Below are 16677 nucleotides of genomic sequence, written 5' to 3'. Positions count from 1 at the left end.
TACTATAAAACTATATAATGTCATAAAAGATGTTTTAATACTAAAATAAAATGGGACTCAAAATTAAGTAAATGGTTTGGTTTTCTTATCCGCAATTCCAAAATTAAAAAAAAAAAGTTCTGAAACCAAAAATAATTTATTTGGTAGTAAAACCTTTTCTAAACTGACATGAAGCTATCTCTAATCTATCCCATTTAGCCTAATGTTCATATATTTTACTGCAGAAAATGTTAACATTAAATAGTAACGTTTGAAGAAGGATATTTGCACTGAACTGCTTTGGAAGACTGCATAACATTATTACCTTGCTTATATCCAAAAAATTCTTAATTTCAAACTATTAGGTTCCCAACGTTTTGAACAGTGGATTTTGGTCCTAAAATAATAATCACTAACATTTACTGAGGTATTAACTATGTGCCAGGCATTGTTCTGATCACTTTATGTGTACTAACTCATTTAATTCTCACCACCACCATGAGATAGGTATTATGATAATCCCCATTTTTTAAAGAAGAAAACTGGCACAGAGAGATTAATAAATTGCCTAAAATCACATAGCTAGAGAATGACTAACTGGAATGAATAAAACATTTAAAATATACACCTATGATGAAGAAAACACAAAATAGTTAATTACAGTAAGGTGGTAGAAGTCAGTGATATTTTCTCTGTTCAATTAACATATTACTTCGAGAATGGGAAGAAATTAAACTGAAAAAAACTCAAAATATTACATGCACTTACAAAATCACATTTATGTATAAATCCTGAGTCGTCTTGCATAAAGTGAATAGTATGAAGTTTAAATTCCTTAGCTTATGCAAATATCTTTAATTCTGAATTTAAAAGTAACATTAACATCTTTTTAATACACAATAATTCATATTCATTGCAGAAGCTGAAAAATTTGAATAAGCACAAAGAAAATAATCACCCATAAAACTACACTTAGAAATAGCTACTCCAAAGTTGGGGATGGTGGTGCATTCCTATAAACCCAGCTACTCAGGAGGCTGAGGCAGGAGGATTCCAAGTTCAAGGCCAGCTGCAGCAATTTAGCAAGATCCTGTCTCAAAATAAAAAGGGCTGGGAATGCAACTCAGTAGTAAAACACCCCTGGGTTCAGTCCTCAGTACCAAAGAAGATAAATAAACAAAAGAAATAATCACTCAACAATTCTGCATGTAGTCTTACAGATGTCAATAAATATTTTTTAAACCAAAATGGAATACTGTTTTTAAATCTACTTTTCTCGCTTACAGTTTTTCATGTCTTTACGTTCTTCTATCATCACTTTAATGGTGGATTGGTAGTATCCCCATGTAGAGATGTGGCCTAACCTCACTGTGAATTACCTAGATTGTTTACAATTTTACAGCATAGTGAACAGGAGTACTGGCTCGGTAGTGACAATGGCAGGACTAAAGTCCGGTTCTACTAGTTACTAATTCAGCTACGTCATTTCTCTATACTTCAGTATTGTCTTCTGAAAAATGGGAGACAGTACCCAGTTCAAATGTTTACTGTGAGAGTTAAATGTGTTAATATATTGTCTTTTTTGTTTGGTGCTGGGAATGGAAGCTAAGACGTCATACATAATATGCTAAGCACAGCTCAACTTGTGACTCTACCACTGAGTTACAACCTCAGCTAATAGACTATATATATAGTTGTAGATGGACATAATACCTTTATTTATTTTATGTGGTGCTAAGGATTGAATCCAGTGCCTCAAATGTGCTGGGCAAGCACTCTACCACTAAACTACAACCCCTTTGTATGTGGCATGTTATTTTAAGTAGAACATTCACCCCTTCTCAAAGTTTATATTAGAATTACCTGGAGACCTATAAAACAGAGGACCAAGCTTAAGAAGTGCAGGACCTGGGCCCTTATTATTATTTTCCCCCCAAATTCCCAAGGTGGTAGACACCCAGGTACAAGAATCACTGAACTGCAGAACCAGAGGATCTAGCCCCCCATAGGCTCATAATATCAACAGAGCTACAACTGATATGCTTACATCAATACAGATTACTTTAACTGGGAGTGTCCATGTCAGAGGTATGTTCATTTTTAAGACTTTTGAGTCTGCCAAAGCAGAGTGGCTTAAAGTCTTTTATCAAATAACCCTGTTACTTCATACTCAACTTATCAAGATGAAAACTCTGATCCAATTAAGCTCAACTGTCTCACTTAGTTTTTGCTCTTTCTCCATGTACCTGCAAACATAGATACAGTTCATAAAATCTCAAAGTTTATAGAAAACTTGAGGATGCCTTGCCCAACTCCTCCTTCAGCACATCAACTCCTATACACTAGAATCCCCAACTGGACACTAACAGTAAATAAAGACAGCCTACCAAACAAAATAACTCATTTTATTTTTAGACCTTTAAAAGGAAATTTCTCTTAGAAGATAGTTGAAATCTGACTCTAACTTCTACCCATTGATCCTGGTCTTTCTAGACAGATCAAACCTGATCCTTCAGCATGACAGACTACCAAATATTTCAAGATGGTTGTCATTTCTTAAAGGAGCTTCTCTCAAACATCCTTTGTTTTCTACATGTCCTTATTCCCATTCCTCCCAGGATGAAAATCCTCTGGCTCTACTCTACAGTTAGTGATTCTTGTACTTGGGTGTCTAACACCTTGGGAATTCGTGAGGAAAAAATAATAATAGGGGCCCAGGTCCTACACTTCTTAAGCTTGGGCCTCTTTTTTAAAGGTTTCCAGGTAATTCTAATATAAACTTTGAGAAGGGGTGCAAGGTTCTACTTAAAATAACATGCCACATACAAAGGTGGCAGTATCCTACATGCAACACAACCAGTATAAAGCACAGTGGGTTAACACTTCCTATAAGCTGTTCTGTCAATCTAAAATTTATTTACTTTTTTAAAAAATTAAACAATAGCGTTGATTCACACTAAACACAGAGTTAAAATTATGAAGTCTTTCCCACGATGTCTATTTGTGCAAGAGAACTTGGGGCCCCAACTACAGCCTTTATAATTATTCCTATTAAAAAATAAGTCCAGATGTGGTGGCACATGCCTGTATTCCCAACTACTCCAAGGGTGAAGCAGGGGACCACAAGTTCAAGGTCAGCCTCAGCAATTTAGCCAAGATCCTGTCTCAAAAATACATTTTTAAAAAAGGAGGGAAGGAGGGGGCAGAGGTAGCTCTGTAGTAGATCACTTGAGTCAGGCACAAACAAGGTCATGGGTCTCAAGTACTGCAAAAATGGTAAGCGAAGTAGAGTTCAATTTTAAATATCTGTATCTATATCCCTACATATGGATTTATCTTTAGAGGAGAAATCACTTCAAGTTTAAGTCTCTACACTTATGCATATACTCTGCCCAAATAAAGGAGCAAAGGCTGAACTGACAGCTAATTGCACCAAAACATTTCTGTACAGAGCAATGTAGTGTTCATAGTATGAGAAAACACTAATAACACTAAATTCATCTGACTCTGGATTTACTTTTTAGAGAGTATGGTAGAACTTTTCAGTAAAGTTAACTAAAACACTAATTATCATCATCCCAAAGTAGACATATTTGTGGTAGAGAAATATGACTAAGTACAAAAGTGTGAACCAAAGGAATGATTTTCGTTACAAAACTAAATTACTGGGGCTGGGGTTGTAGCGGTAGAGCAGCTTGCCTAGCAGGTGACAGGTACTGGGTTCAATCCTTAGCACCACATAAAAATAAAACAAAATAAAAGTATTTAAAAAAAAAAAAAAAAGGAAAACAAGACCCCAACCCACTCTAAATAATATACATAAAAAAGGGTGGGGGGCTGGTATTAAAAAAAAAAAAAACTAAATTATCCTTAATGAGGTAATTATAGTTTACAACTTATTATATATTATAAAGACTTTTGAGTTCAAAGGTTCCCAAAACAATAACTGTTTAAGCAGATGGAAATGCTCATTACTTTGATCATTACGTTGTATACATGTATCCAAGTATCACACTGTACTCCCTAAATACGTATACATTAAAGAAAAAAAAAAAAAAACGAAAACTAATTTGTCTTGAGTCCAAGACCTTGTTTGAGTTTGGTTTTGTTTACTTGTTTGTTTTGCAGTGCTGGGGACAGAAACCAAGGCCTCAAGCTTGCCAGGGAAGTATTCTATCAGGGAGCTACATCCCCACCAGCTGGGTTTGTTTTTTAATGTTTGCAAAGAGAGAGGAAAAGAGATGGAGCACAACAGTGAGTTCATCCACACTTGGTACAGGGCCTCATGTACCCTCAAAACTGAATGTGATTTGAAATTTAATACAAAAATCCCGGGAAGGTTACGGGCACCTGTAATCCCAGAGTCTCCGGAGGCTAAGGCAGAAGAATCACAAGTTCAATGCCAGCCTCAGCAATTTAGCAGAGCCCCAAGGAAAACAAGACCCCAAACCACTCAAAATAAAATACTTTTAAAAGGGTGGGGGGTTGGGGATGTGGCTCAGTAGTTAAGCACCCTGGGTTCAATCCCCAGTGCAGAAAAAAAAATTTTTTCATATGAAATTTCTGAATTCCTAATAACATGTTTGCTTTACCTGTTTACAAGATACTTGGGGGGGGGGGGTCTATTCTGTAGGAGATGTAGCCTACTATAAAGACTTTTATTTTTAATATTGGAGGAAAAAAAACTAGAATCAAGTAAAATTAACCAAGATTCAACCTATTGTCATAGGAACAGCAAACTATTAAAAATACACCTGACATTTTTTAACAATTACATGAAGAACCACCAGATGCTTCCTGTTGATGGAACAGTACAGACTGACAGATTCAGAGTAGAGTTCACAGAAACAACTGGAAACAAATTTAGTTTCCTTTCCAAACCATTAAAACAAAATGTGATCTTAAAGTTTTACACACTGCACTATAACTGTCCAGACAGAAAAGTTTCTAAAGATTCAGACAGAAAACTCTAGATGTGTATAGATACATTACACAGATTGAACGAAGGTTTTACTCTTTTAAATCTGGAGCTCCCACAGTGCTTTGAAAGTGTCCTATACTCAGATTACAATTACACACAGATTTTTCACAAGTACATCTAATGTGGAATTCATGTTTTATTTATGTACATAACTAAAGAAACATATTGGAATTAAAGACAAAGTTTAATCACTCAGAATGAATCTTCAGTGATGATGTGGGGATGGTAAGGAGGAGAATGAGACTGACATTATTACACTGTATACATGTATGATTCCACTACTGGTGTGCACCATGTACAACCAGAGGAATGTGTTCCACTTGTGTACAATGTATCAAAATGCATTCTATTGTCATGTATAACTAATTAGGACAAATTAAAAAAGAAGAAGGGAGACCAACAGAATATAAAGAAGGGGATCAGGGATAGGAAGAGGGAAAGAGGAGATACTGGGGAATGAAATTGATCAAATTACACTGTTTCACTGTGTTCACGTAGGAATAAAACAAAAAGAGAAAAAAAATGAATCTCCAGGAGCATATGCAGGTTACATAATCTTTAACTATTATATTGTTTATGCACCAAAAGCCCAATTGATTTTTTCGGGGACTGGAGATTGAACCCAGGTCCTGGAGCACACTAGGTAAACCCCCTACCCGTGACTATAAAGCCCCACCCTTAAATCTCAACTTCTTAAAAAGTTAGACCCCAAGAAAAAAGTACAAGAATCATCCTTATTATCCTGATTTTTAAAATGTGTATTGGATAGTATCCTTATATGACTTTCACAGTGAAAACAGACAGGAATAACACACTTCTGTGTTAAAAAAGGAGGGAGACAGAAGTGGAGTTTTCCAGATGTTACATGGTATGATACCACAACCAGCGGTGTTCCATTAATCAATCATTAAAAAGATTTGCAGAAATACAATGTCACGCTTGCCTAATATGTCACTGTGTTAACGTGGAGTCAGTTTGTTGATTTTTTTTTTTTTTTTTTTTTTTTTACAAAAACAAGATACAGCCGTCTTCAGTTTCCTTAAATTGAAAGTCTGAGCCTGAAAGTGGAAGTGTCAAAATATGGCAGAAGAAATTTAAACCAAGCTGGGTGGGTTTTTACATGATTTAAAACACGAGCAAAAAAGAATTTCTGAGCACCAACTTCTGCATGATAAATTAGAGTGAGTTTTTAATTCCGGGATGGCAATCTACAAGGATCATCCACCGACTACATGAAACTTGTTTGCAGATTAAAATTATACTTCAGAAAGTAACACTTGCCTGAATTCAACCAGCAACCCAGTGTCCGGAGAGAGAAAATAATTCCACATTATCAAGCCCCTTTCAGAAGTACTGTGCTCTCTGCCCTCCTTTGAACAGATCTCTGCTCGCCACAGTCCAATCAGCTTTGAATCAAAAATTTGTGTACTGAAAACAAGCTTGAAGTGGGAAAACACACAAAGCAGGCCAGAATCATTCCTTTGGTTTCAGTTTTCACGATGCACCCTTGAGACTAGGCACGCTGATTCAACACAGTTGGACAGCTTCAACGAAACTCACTAAATATCACACCGATTAACTGTGCCCAGGCAGAGATGACCTGGCAAAATTCTCAATATCTGCCCCGAATCCGTTCTCGTAAGTCCCAGCGGCGAAGTCTCTGGGGCAGAAGTCCCGAACATTCAGAACCGCAGGCTTCGTCCCCTCAGGACTCGAGTCCCCGCGGCCGAGGCAGTAGCCGTGGCGGCCCTGCCCGGCACCAGCTGAGCTCTCTCGTTAACCCTGTCCAATCCCGCCGCTCCCACCGCGATCCGACAGCCTTCCAGCTCCGCGGGCCCCACAGCACAGCGCGACAGGGCCAGTCGGCCCTTCCCGCTCAGTAAGGCCGGCGGGACAGTCAGGCCGCAGAGACAATGGGGCTGGCGGGGCCGGGGGCGGCAGGCGCCGAGGCCGGGCCGCGCCTGCCTCCTTCCCTCTTCCGCCCACTGCCCGCCTCCCAGCGCCCACAGAGTCCCCGCTGCCCCGGCACGACCCCATCGCCGCCCCGGGGCCGCCGCTCAGCAGCGGCTCGGCGGGAAGCGCAGGGGAGGCCGCGGCGTGCCAGGGCCGAGGAGGGGGCGGCGGCCGCCACCATGTCTGCCCGCCCCTCCCAGAAGCGGGGTGCCCGGCAGACAAGCGCGGCGGCGGCGCGGGCGGAGCGGGTGCCCAGGCCGACCCCGTCGACCCCCGCGGAATAAGCGGGTCCGGGAGCCCCGGAAACCCGGCGCCTTAATGCAATAAACAGGAAATCGCGGGGATGATCTGGGTTCCGGGGGAAGTGGAATTATTTTTTACCAGCGAAGAGATCAACTTCCACATCCGGTGGTAACAGGGCCCTACACAGACCCGCACTGACCTGGAAAAGCTTCGGGAGCGGCGACGGGGGAGCAGCAGGAGGTGGTGCGGGGACCCGAGGCGCCTCGTACCCGGCCGGGCTGACGCGGCCCCGCTACACACTAAGCGCTTCAGCTGCACAGGGCGCTATTTTCCGAAAATGCCGCGTCTGGTCGGCGCCCAAAATCCCCACCGAAAAGTCCCCCGTGCTGCGCGCGGAGGGACACATGGTGTGCGAGTGAGTCAAGCTCCCAGCATCCCTCCCGGACCCGGCCCTCGTCAGCCTTTCGCTTGAGGCTTTTTCGCCCCTGCCTTTGTGTGCAGATCCCGCTCCCATCCACTCCCTAAACCCATTCCGGTGGGAGGAAGGGACAAGAGCGTTTGATTTTTTGTTTTTTAACAGAAGGAAGGAAAATATGCCATTTCTAGCGTTCAGCCACACAAAGAAGGCGGCGGAATGATCCGCTGTCGGCGACCGCGAGTCCCGGCTCGCCCGGCGCCTGCGCGGCAGCGGGGGTGGGAACTGCGGCGGGCCATGTGCGCGGAATAGCAGCTGAGCCGCACCGCGCCGCCTCTTTCCGAGATGGGTAGGAGTTTGGAAACAAGCTGGCGTGTGCTAACGCTAGTATGTCTCCGACATGACCGTTGAAAGGCGTGGACTACGGGATCCTTGGGATTTAAGCTTGCCAATTGGACCGCCTAGCAGAATTCTGGGAGACGGAAGGGCAGCCAGGAGGCTAGGATTTACCTTAAAGTGGCCCTAGACTGAACTAGGTAGACTGGGACGGGAGTCGCTGTTGAAGTTCCAGGGGAGGAACGAAGACTGTTTCCACTTCGCATAAACTGAACAGTCAGGTTTATGACGAGGATGTACGTGTTTCTGTAACCTTTTTTGAAAAAAAGCGTTCTAATGATGCCTCATACTTTGTAGACTACAATAATTTGCTCACTGAATTCCCTTGGATTACTTGTCACCTGTCACAGAGGTAGAGATCAATTTTTCTGTGCCTGCAACATAAAGCTTTTTTGCGTTTTATTTTAAAAGCAAGTTTATTCGGAGATGGCGATCTGCAAAGGAAAAGTCTTAAATGTTTATGAGATTTCCAAAGTAACTCAACATACTGATGTTTTAACAGGGAAGCTCGGGGATCGCTTTCCCAACCTACAAAGAGCGAAACTTTGGTATCCTTGTATCTAGGAGTTGGGAGTATCTCAGACAACGCGAAGTTTAGTCCAGAACTGACAAGTTTAAACGGAATTCATATTTCCCACTGTTTTTGTGTGGCCTCATAAGTAATTTATCTTCACTTACCCTTTGTAATACTGATGCAATAAAGATTCATAGTCTTGGTATAACTCAATATTCCTAAATTGGAAGCAGAGCGGTATAGGAGCCACAGTCTTTATTTGTTTTTATTTAATATTTTTATTGATAAAACGTAAAGATTTTGATGTCATACTTTTTAATGTTTTTTAGTTGTAGATGGACACAATATCTTTCATTTTATTTTTATTTATTTTTATGTGGTGCTGAGGATCGAACCCAGGGTCTCACACGTGCTAGGCCAGCACTCCACCGCTGAGCCAGGACCCAAGCCTCAATGTCATGCTTTTCTGTAACACAGAGTTTGAGTAAACATTCAGTTAATGCTACAGAATCTTTGCCCCAATTGATCTTCTGCTGTAAAATGTAACCGGTTAATAGGCATCATCAGTAGTATGATGAGGGGAAATTGCCGAATACTAGAATTACAAAGAGGAGGAGCCCTTTACTAACCTGAAAGGGAGGAATTGAATAACACTGGAGAAGCTATGAGCTTCAGTGAGGGAATTGAGGAAGGCCTCCTAGATAGAGGTTAGAAAACAAAATACCAAGGAGTTCGATGGATAAAGAAGAAAATGCTATTTCAGTAGTATCTAAAGTGTTCCTGTAAAGATCTAATGAAGTAATGAAGACCTTGAATGCCATGTGCAGAAATTAGCTTTTAAGAGCAGGAGGGAAATGTTGAATGATCTGTAATAGGAACATTCATGTGATTTAATTTGTGGATGACTAGCATACAAAGTTCAAGACAAGAAAAACAGTTTGAATAAAAATCCAAGAGAATGATGAATTGGAGAGAGAATGGCAAACAGGAGTGAAGGACATGATCAAAGTGGTTATGGAGAGCTTAGAGATTTGGTTGACTCCATAAGGGAATGACTTAAGAGGTAGAATGTCAAAGGTGACCCTCAAGTTTGGCAATGAAGCACCTAGGAAGATGGTAATATCTTCACTGAGATAAGAAGGGAAGAGGAATATGTTAGGGAAGGACAAAGGTTCTATTTTGATCATGAAGTATTTGAAGTGCCTGTGAGCCAACCAAATAGATAAGCCCAGTCAGCAATTAGGTACTCATTCAACAGTTGTTGGAAAGGCACCCCCACCCTATGCCTGGGCACTGTTCTACACACTACGGTAGGTAAAGCAGCAGTAAGACAAACATCATTCCTGTTCCTATTTCCAGTGTGTATGTTGGGCAGGGGGGACTATAAAATAGAAACAAGAAAAGACATCCCATAATAAGTTAATGAGAAAAATGAATGCATGATTGGATAAAATATTTCTGAGTGAAAGAAAAAAATTTTGGTCCTTGATCAGAAAAGCCTCAAAGAGAAGTTATTCTGTTTGCTCAGACCTAATGGGAAAGAAATTGGGACAGTATTCCAGAGGGAATAGCAGGGCAAAAGCCCTAAGGTAAGAAGGAGTTATGTTTAGGGAGCAGCAAAGGTGGCAGAAAAAAAATCTAGTGAAAAAAATTAAAGAGATGGTAAGAGACAAGTCTGCAACTTTTGTAAGATCAAGCCATTGAAGGGTTATAAGAATGGAGAAGCATGTACTAGGATAGTAACAGTAGAGATGGAGAAAACGGATGTATCACAGATATAGTTTGAGGATTTAACCTGATGTGAAGAGTGAGAGAATAAGAAATCAATAGTGATACCTAGGTTTGGGGCATTGTTGTCTACGCCAGCACTGGCCAATAAAAATATAACAAGCCACATAATTTTATATTAGCCTCATTAAAAAGTAAAAAGGAATGTGAAATTCTAGTTTAAAAAAGTCTTATTTAACCTAGTTTGTCTCAGTATTTCATTTGTGATCAATATATAAATTATTAAATATTTTTGGGGACTGGGGATGTGACTCAAGTGGTAGCGCGCTTGCCTAGCATGCATGAGGCACTGGGTTCAATTCTCAGCACTACATAAAAATAAAGATATTGTGTCCACCTAAAACTAAAAAATTATTAAATATTTTTAAACATTTTACATGCTTTTCTTGTTACTAAGAGTTTGGAATGTTATTTTATAGCAAAGTATCTCAATATTTGATTTTACAAAATTTACAGTTCAAAATTAACATATCCAACTGGTTTCAACCATAATGAAGTTTTGTGGTATTTGAATCATATCAGTTTTTAAATTTTATTTTAACTTTAGGAATAAAAAATTCAATTCCTAAATTAGCTCAATTTCAAGAACAGCTAGTCGCTACTATACTAATCAATGCAGTCTAGTAGAACAGAGAATAGCAGAAAGTCTTTTTAAAAAAGTTATTTGGGACCATGATGGAAGGTCTTAGATGACTAGCTAAAGGACTCAGATTTTATCCTAGAAATGAGGTGAACAGTGACTATTTTTTGAGCAAGGAACTAAAAGTGTGGTATTTAAGGCTAGAAAGCAACCAATAGATGGCCATCTGGTGACTCAGGACCAAGAGCAACCTTTCAGTTGCTTTAACTTAAGGCTAGCAGATTAGAAATTTTTATTTTTATTGTGCTCTAGACTAGTATCACCAAAAATTTGGCCCATGGGCCAATGTCAAACTTCACAAAAAGTGAAAATTTGAAACACTGCTCTAAAGGTGTTCAGATAAAGGGGTCAAAAGAACCAAATTCCTAGAAGATTTATCTAAATCTAAATGCCTCTTTTTTACTTTATAGCAAGAACTGTGTAGCTAAGAGGAATGGACATCTGCTTATTTTCTCCTTTCATATAGATGAAGAAAACTGTGGAGATAACCAAATCTATAATAGCTACCATTTATTAATGCCTTTTTTGTGCCAGCCACTTTGCATAGTCTGTTACATATATTGTCTCATCTAATCCTTAAATAATTCTATAAAATATTATTACCCTATTTTTCCTGTGAGGAAACTAAGGCTAAAATGGATTAAGCAACTTGCCTAAAGTCACCAAGCTCATAAATGTTAGCAGCAAGTGTTATAGTTTGTATCTGGAATGTTTCCCAAGGCTCATATGTTGGAAGACTTGATCCCCACAGTTAAGAGGTGAGCCTTTGGGGAAGTGATTGGATCATAAGGTCTTTGAACAATCAATCCATTGAGGAATTCATAGCTGAATGGACTCTTGGGAAGTGGTAGAAACTGTAAGAGGTTAAAATACTTGGAGTAGGTCCCTGGGGATGTGTCCTTGGGGACTGTTATCTTGTCCTCAGCCCCTTCCTCTTTCTCTGCTTCCTGGCTACCATGAAGTGAGCAGCTTTGCTTTTCCATGCCCCCCCTCACCAGGGCATTCTGCCTTACCACAGACCCACAGCAGTGGGACAAAGCATCTGTGGACTAAAACCTGAAATGGCACGTTATTTTTCTCAGGTATTTTTGTCATAGCAACAGAAACCTGATTAACAACAGGATCCTAGTACAGGTCTCTTTCTGAAGCAATATTCCTTGTGTGTGTGTGCGCCACTAATGTGTAATGTCTAAGGAGTTCCTTGGCACAAAGACTCGATACATTGTTTTAAAGAGAATGCATGAAGTTGGTTACATAACTCCCAGAAGGTTTATTAGCGAATTTGGTGCCAGAATAAGGTGAGTTAGTGGTATTCTGACAGCACTGGACAAATGCATTCAGTGGAAATACATCGTCTTTGCTTCTATCTATAATTTATAGACCACAGTTAAATAACAAATTTCAGCCCAATAGAAAACTGGGTAAGAGCCTTAACAGTCATTTCACAAAAGAAGGTAATTATATGTTTTTTAAACATTTAAAGGTACTCAACTATCTTAATCCTTAGAGAAATGCCATAAAGCCCCAATGAGCCACTGTGACACACCCAAAAAAAACTGTTAAAATTAACCAGAAAGTACCAAATGTTGATCAAGAGTTAGCAACTGAAGCATATGTTATTGATAGGAATGGATGTTGTTATGACCACTTTGGAAAATTCAAAGTTCAAACAACAGGCAAAACCAAACTAGACTTAGGAAATAAAGTTACAGAGAGAAGAAAGAATTGACTGGGGGATTGTACTTGGGAGGAAATAAAGGTATGCTTCCAGGGTTTGGGGCCCTGTTTTGTTTCTTGACTTGTATGGGGTTGGTGAGGGGCAGGTCACTCACTTATTGAGCCATAAAGTTGGGAAAGGTGCCTTTTGGTATATTCTGTATTTCATGATTAAAAAGTTTTGATGAGCTGGGCACAGCAGTGCACACCTGTAATCCCAGAGGCTCCGGAGGCTGAGGCAGGAGGATTAAGAATTTAAAGCTAGCCTCAGCAACAGTGAGGTGCAAGCAACTCAGTGAGACCCTGTCTCTAAATAAAATACAAAATAGGGCTGGGGATATGGCTCAGTGGTTGAGAGCCCCTGAGTTCAATCCCCAGTATCCCCCCCCCCCAATATTTTGATGAAGTTTTTTTCTAATAAGGAAAAAAATATCTCCTCAGCAATGCTGGATACATGCTACTGCCTATTCCCTCGATGAACCAATTTTTCTATAAATGCATTGCCATTATTGTGAAAGATAAGGTAGACCTGAATTTGGGGGATGGCAGTAGGAAGGAGAAAAGAATCAAGATACTGCAAAACTTGAAGCAGTATGGCAAAGTGAAAGAGCATAACAGTTGGAAAGAGGAGCAGTGGGTTTTTAGACAAGGCTCTAACCACTTTTGAAACATGACCTGGGTATGTCTCCTAACTTCTCTTAATTTCATTTTTCTCATCTCTGTGGGCTTGATAGGAGGATAAAAACTAACATTTTATTGCTGTTTATAACCCTTTGCAAGCTATTAAAATGCAATGTAATTTTTATTTATTTATTTATTTATTGTGATACTGTAGATCTAAGCCAGGGCCTCATGCATGACTGGAAGTGCTGTGCCCCTGAGCCACATCCCCAGCCCCCATGCAAAAATTATATTGATGTTTTATTCGATGTAATGGGAAAGGAGTAAAAGATAATTGAGACTTTAAGCCTAAGTGATAGAGATAATAGTAATTTAATGGCATGAATTAAGTGAGAAAACCAAGAGGATGAGGACCAAATTTGGAGAAAGATAACAAACTCTATTTTATATGTGTTGAGTTTAAGATGATGCTGGAATGCCAAAGGGGAATTATTAAACAGACACAGAAGCCAACGTTTGATACTCAGGGGAAAGGTCAGATTGGTGATAGAAAATTAGAAGTTATCCATAGAAGGATAATAATTAAAGCTATGAGAGTGAATGAAAGAATATAGAACAGGTATTGAAGAACAAAGAAGGAAAATGAAGAAAGGGGGAGGGGAAATGATTTATTGAGCATCGGCTAAATGGAGTACTAGACAGTCTGCATTTGTTTTCTCATTTATTCCTTTCAGATTCCAAGGTAGCCAATTTTAGCCTCTTTTGGTAGTCTTACTTTGTAAACTCAGCAAGACAATTAAGGAGCATTTAAAACCAGCTTGTGACTCCAGTTTATACTGTTCACCACACTATTCCTGGAGAACCAAGTGTCTGTTACAAAAGACCATGGAGAGGATTTGAGTGCAGGAAAGATAAGCCCTGAGAAAAGACCATTGGATTTTTGTGATTTGTGAGTTAAGGAGACACTGGAATATAGTCAGCAGTACCTGTACTCTTCTCCCATATGTTAAGCTTCTTTGAGTGTGAGTAATCCAGACACATTTGTGTTCTAAACTTCTGGTGATATGAAAAAAAAAAATCAAAGATAGTGATTGTAAAAATCAGTACATATGAAACAAAGCCAGTTACTAATTTCTAGCTAGATGCTCTTGCCAACCAAGTGCTTTGAATCCAAAGACTGAAAGAGAAGAGAAACAGGAGAAACTTTCTCTGATTCAGTGCTATTTACTGCTTTGTCCATGTACTGCCTAGAACCATTTTGAATGTCACCAGTGGTATGGGTCTTTCTCTTTGGGAAACTCTGGAATGTTATGTAACTTTGTTCACTGTGTATACAGTGCAGTTTTAGTCACCTGAAATTCTACAGGAAAACGTGAAGATGGTTTTGCTAGTCAAGATCATTAAAAAGTGGTGTGAAGGTAATTTCTGGTGATGGTAAACACATACCTTCTAAAAAGCAGCAATATCAAGCCAGGCAAAATAACACATGCCTGTTAGTCCCAGTTTCTGGGGAGGATAAAGCAGAAGGATTGCTTAAGTTCACAAGCTCAAGACCAGCTTGGGCAACATAGTGAGAGAGACCCCACCTAAAAATACCTACAGTGTGTTTTAAATCACTTAAAAAGAACTTTATTTAAAAAAAGAAAAGAGAAAGAAAGCACTAATGTTGCCTCAAATTTTAGGGTGATCTACTATAATCTATGAGAAAGAATTTTCCATTCTAGGTTTATTAAAACCATTTCTTTACATAGCATTGTAACATTAAGGAAAATTGAAAGAAGAATGTTTCCCCATAATGCAATTACTTGTTCCTTCCTATAGTTTTACTGATGAATAATGCATGGTTCGAAGGCAGACTGGCTTCTGAACTACTTTATTTGTTTATTGTATGTATGCAGTGCCTGGGCTTGAACCCAAGGTCACACATGTTAGGCACGCGTTCCACCACTGAGCTTTATCTCCAGCCCCTCAAAGCACTTAAAATTGTTTATAGGAGCAAAGGTCTTCTGTCTGTTCTCTGTCCACCTCTCTGAGTTCTAAAGAAGATCCATAGTAAGTCACTGAAATTTTCCCTAGAGGCATCTGGAAACTTTGGTTTCCAGGAATTAGACACTTCAATTTTATATTTTTGCACCATGAATTAAGATAGCATTGGGGTAACTATCCCATATAATTTTTGGTTAATTAGAGCTTCTAGATAATTTTTTAAAAAAATATTTGAATAGATAATACATTCACAGGTCCAGAAAATTTTTAAATAATCATCACTGTCTTCTGTCCATCCTGTTCCCACCCACTAGGTAACCTCTACTTTTTCTTCATGACTCTACATATGAGAATAAATATGCTTATTTTTCCCATTTCTTATACAAAAGGGAGGTTATCATACATACTTCTGCACTGTACACTTAAGGTACCTGGACATTTCCCTATCAATGTATAGAAGATGACTTCTTTTTCTTACCCCTGCAGATTATTTAACTACTTTCTAATCTTGTATTCTAATTAGTGAATAGAAGAACATCCTTGTATTCACATCATCTTTTCTTACATGTTTAGATTTGTTGGATCTCAGTTTCCACAGGTAAAATTGCTCTGCAAAAATGACACAAATGTATTTTTAGTTTGCCTTCCATATACCTAATATTCCTCCACAGCATTGCTCATGGACTAGAAAGTTATCATATTTTCAGGTTTTTTACCTACTAGCTTTTGAAGGGCAAAATATTTCAAGTCCTATTTAACGTTTTTAAGATTAATAACAAAATAATTTGTTTAAATTAAGGGAAATGGGATTCAGTTAACAAAATTTGATCAGGATATAGAAATTCTTTGCTGCTACTCCTGCAGTGACACACCCATAACTGGTAAAAACATGATTGCTTATGCAATCAAAACGGCCAGCAAACCTGGAAAGGGGCCAAGAATGACTACAAATAGCTCCACCCACCTTTTCTTTTTTCTTGGCAAATTTGCAAGTTTAACAGGATCTAAAAAGATTCTTCAAGCTGGGCACAGTGACACATGCCCATGATTCCAGATACTTGGGAGATTTGAGATAAGAGGATCACAAGTTGGAGGCCTTGGCAGCTACTAAAATTGTCAAAAAATAAAAAGGGGTGGGGATATAGCTCAGTTGTAGAGCCGCCCCCCCCCTATTCAATTCCCAATATAAAAAAAAATGAAAAGATCCTTCAGCTTTCATTTGAATTGCAAATCTGGTAAGTGGTAGGAAATTACTAATTTCATGAAAAATTCCCCTAATATGATGGGAGTTAAAAGTGAGTTTTGATTAAGCTTGTTTTGGTGCTGAGGCAGCACAGGGAGGGAGAAAGTATCTATATAGGGCTGTTGATTCTACCTACCGTGGAAATTACATCAGGGTGTGAAGAAAGTTTTCCAGAAATGATTACTGTTTACTTGGAGCAAAA

The 16677-nt window shown here is 39.3% G+C and overlaps 1 protein-coding gene across 9 annotated transcripts in view; it reads right to left on the bottom strand.

Moving 5' to 3' along the window:
* Positions 1 to 8040, bottom strand: part of Gabpb1 (GA binding protein transcription factor subunit beta 1) — a 61843-nt gene extending 53803 nt beyond the window's left edge. For 4 of the 9 annotated variants that reach the window (XM_015480676.2, XM_015480678.2, XM_048793327.1 and 1 more), the window contains exon 1: positions 7356 to 8038. The gene's annotated coding sequence lies outside the window, so the exon portion shown is untranslated. Of the gene's footprint in view, positions 1 to 6241; positions 6646 to 7355 lie in introns of those variants that run through there. The other 5 variants (XM_015480675.2, XM_015480677.2, XM_048793326.1 and 2 more) reach the window with 4 other exon arrangements.
* Between the last annotated feature and the right edge of the window lie 8637 nt (positions 8041 to 16677).

This window comes from Marmota marmota, unplaced genomic scaffold (genome assembly GCF_001458135.2).
Source record: "Marmota marmota marmota unplaced genomic scaffold, marMar, whole genome shotgun sequence".
Lineage (NCBI taxonomy): Eukaryota > Metazoa > Chordata > Mammalia > Rodentia > Sciuridae > Marmota > Marmota marmota.
This window is presented reverse-complemented; position numbering and strand designations above follow the sequence as displayed.